Here is a 4,271-nt window from a genome sequence, read left to right on the forward strand (position 1 = left end):
ATTTGTGTGTTCAGCATTTTATTTTCCAGGGCATACTGATACTATATCAGTGTATCAATAATATTATCCCATTTAGAAATGTCACATTGATCCAGAATGTAAATATCACAATAAAGGCCAGTGACAATGAGATGAGTGTGGTGTTTAATTCTGACAGAGATTTCAGACCATACGTTTATTTCTGTGACAGTTCACACACACACACATACACCTGCTCAGCTGTCTAAAACTAGCACCGCCACCACGCTCCATTGCCTTGGCATTATTTGCTCAGCATTCCTGTAAAGCTGAGCTGTGAAAATGTATGCTGTCTGCGCTGAAAGTGATCTTTATAATCTCACAAACACTGAATGCCATCAGTACGTTGATTTTCACTCAAGAATTTCCCAGACAAACTGCAGTGCCCATTACATTTAACTGGAAAGCCCATGACCAATCAGAGACCCTTGTGGGTCTGTGCAGGATTAGCAGGGGTGTAGATAAGAAAAAGAACATTTAAATTTGAGAGCCAACGAATCAGACGTAAACTTACAGAAAGAAGTTTATTCAAGTGTGATATTACACTCTGAAATGCTCATGGTTGGGTCAAAATAGGACAAATCCCATTGGGCTAGAAATGCACCTGCTAAGTTTCAACCCATGACACGGTCAAATATGAATATTTTATTTGTCAATCGGTTTATTTGTTAGAGATTTTTTCACCCAACCAGGGATTGAAAACCCAGCCTTTTTAAGAGTGCAGTACACTTATTTTAATCAAAAAAATAGGAATGGACTTTCATTTAAGAGTATACTTTCGTTTGTTGTTATGTATTTCTCAGAAATGTACTATACGTCTAAGAAAAACATAGCTGTAAGTTTACTATGGTTACACCTAAAATATACTTAAAAGTGCACTCAAGATGTGGGACAATTTTGTCCTGAAGTACACTTATACATAAAGTATATTCAAATCAACTTGAAATTTTGTTTGTGTTTCAATTTGAGTTTACCTAAAAAGAGAATTTTGCTATGTATATTGTTTGTGAGGACAACATTGATATTCTTTATTTTCTTAACCGGCACCCCCAAAATGCTCAAACAGCATTGAATCGGAAAAAGTTATGCATGTGTGAATAAAACAACATGATAAATTAAACTTTGTTAAGGTTTTGGTGGTACTGTGACGGTTGACAGAAACATCAATCAGCATGTGTGGCTATTCAGCAAATCAAGTCCCCAGTTGCCATTTGTTCCTCCAAATAATTTGGGGTCACTTTATTTCTATCACACAACTATTTTTACTTCCGTTACTCTGTAAACTGAAAGCTCGCTGCTTAAATAAATGGACTGCTTAGAATATGTCTCCTTAATCTGGACTGAGAAAGCACACATCTTAAAAGTAAAGGCTCACCTTCCAATAAAAGTGTTTAGCAATCGTTCCATGTATAATTTTAACATTATACATTTGGCAGGGGATTTTACCCAAAGCTGCACTGCATTCAAGCTACTGTTTATCAGCACAGTATGTGTGATCCCTTGAAACCTACAACCATTTCTCCATTAATGCAACCAGAACACATAAAAAACTGCTCTATAGTTGAGGCTCGAACTCACAACCTTTGCATTCCTCTGCATTATACAATTACAATACCACAAGGACTGTGCACTAACCAGTCGTGCCATTGGAGCTTCATATCAAACAGCCAGAATACCCCGATGGGTTGTTTAAACCTGGTCCAGTAAAACCCACCTACTGTATTCATCAATATCCTACCAAACACCCAGAGCACCCACAGCAGTGTGGCAACACGTTTCGATCGCGCAAGAATCACTCAGTATTCTGCACAGAATTTGTTTGGATGAAGCCGCTGTTGTGCTAAATAGCACAACTGAACCTCAGTAAAATCATATAAATATTCTCTCTTCTTAAAATTGTTAGTTGTTAAATTTTTGTTTTAGCGTTGAGGATATTAACCATGTCATTATAATCCTCACAGCTGTTAACAGTGATCTTAATGTGTCAGCAATGAAACAGCTGGGAAATAAAAAAGCTACATCGGCTGAAGAAAAAACAATGCAATACTTCCAGAAACCGCATCGAGACACACATTAACCCTTTTGAAACAGAAATATGTATGTTTGCATAGGTGAAGACCCTACAGAATGAACAAACATGTTTTTAAGTTGGTTAAGAGCCAAGGCTGCTGCTTTGCAGATAATGACCCTTTGAAGCTTTTGTCCATTAGGAGGTGAGGCTGTTTTTGATCTGTGAAAGAGGTTGACATGTGCCAGGAGTGTAAAATGTATGGAATGTATGAAACATATGGGGTGTGAAGCATATGGACTGACAGACAAAAAATGTAAGCTTCAGTTTGACGGTTTATGAAAATTGGAACCTTTATTTTGAGGAAAAGTGTGCACGTTTCCACATGGCTCGTACTTCATAATTTCTTTCACCGTTTCTTTAACCATTATTTTCTATACATTTTAAACCTATCATTATTTCCATATCAAAGCTAAAACTGTCCGGCATTTAAAGGTACATCAAAGGTATTTGTGGAAATATGCAGACTTGGAATAATCTAGTGTTAATTTTCTGATGGTGACTCTAAATTTATGTGCTCAGAATTCATTAAATAAAACTGAAGACACTCCGTTGGATATAGTATGTGTTTGGTTTATATAATCCTCACAGTGCTTCATATATAACCATTCAACCACATGATCTTATTCTTTCATATTAATTATATAATATTTATATATGTTCCTCTTTTGTTGCAGCACTTCCTTTGCACTGGCTGGTTTAATTTCCGAATATGCCGCATTGGAATCACCATAGATTTTGTTCTACCAAGCAGAAAGTTGTATGATAATGGCATTTTTGTAAATTAATCGTTTCTTGCTCAAATCTTCATTTGGACCATTAGTGCCAGAGAAATATGAGGTTTCATTTGGTCTCATTCAGCACTGATTCAAATGATTGGTGCTCCAAAATTTTGCAACAGCCAATCCGCCAGTTTTGGTCAACCCAGCCAAAATGCCTGGTCTTGTGACTTAATTGGCTCGTAATGTAAGACCTTATTTTAGTTGAAGGTTCAAGCCATCATACAGATTGCATAACCCCATGCACACTATTACCTTTGCATCCTGCAATAGAGCCTGTAGCCAGGCAACATAAGTAGACTTCCTTTCACTTGCTTAAAGAGAGTGAGATCATTGCGTTCACAAACAAAAGTCCCAGGACTTTATCTGATGGATCAAACAATGACAAAAGGGTTGACCGTGTAGAGGTAACGGCATGACGTTATAACAAATCTGTGTAAATAAATATTTATATTTATGTTACGATTATTCAAAACAAGAAAAGAAAAGAGCTTCGCTGTTCTACGTTGCTAGAATGTAGATGAAAAAGAGAAATTCTGTGGCTGCAGCATTAGTTATAGTCTCTGCTATAAGGAGCAGCAATTATGATCTTATCTACAGTAACAGTTTCCTACTGCTAGAAAAACATCTCTCGCCCAGGTTGTTTAGTTTTCATGAGGAGAGCAAGTGGCCCACTGTTGGCTCTTTTTTTAGTTTGGCTGGTGGTGATTTGTCCCAGGAAAGTGCTGGGACATGGTGGAAATTATGGCACAACTGAATCGAGCATTGTGAAGTTTGCAGACAAGCACCATATCAGTTCAGGGGCCTCTGTAATTGCTCCGTGCTGTCAGGCGGTGTTGTTGTGTGTTTTTCTCCAGATGTTTGGAAAGTTGCCACTGTAGTTTACGTGTGCTTAAATGAAATAAAGAACACTATAAAATAATTTACTCCGTTTGTTCCTTTCTGTTAGCTTTGGAAACTCTTTTAATCATCAATGTGTTATTAAATAAATATAACCAAACTTGATTATTCATGCTATATCAGCATGACATGAGAACCTTCCAAAAAATATTTTGTTCTTTTAATAGTAAATATGTCTTCTTGGTACTCTCTGGACTTTTTGTTATTGTTTAAAATGTTCCTGAACCCTTGTTTATTACAAGCTGTAATTAGGTGAAGACAACTTTGAATTGGGTGTTAGACTCTTGGACCACTGCATGTGTGTAATTTGTCAAGAACACCATGCGTAAAAGCGAGGCACAATGACCACATCTTTTGAGAAGAAACATTGTGCCATGTATCAGATAGTAAAGGACCTATAATTTATACAAGCCGTGCCATTGGCCGTAAAGTCTGTGATGTCATCGTTATATCTGTCGCGCTGTTTGTTCTTTCAGTAAGCGCGGGCAGGCGCTAGGCTTGAGAGC

Source organism: Barbatula barbatula (assembly GCF_947034865.1).
Source record: "Barbatula barbatula genome assembly, chromosome: 16".
Lineage (NCBI taxonomy): Eukaryota > Metazoa > Chordata > Actinopteri > Cypriniformes > Nemacheilidae > Barbatula > Barbatula barbatula.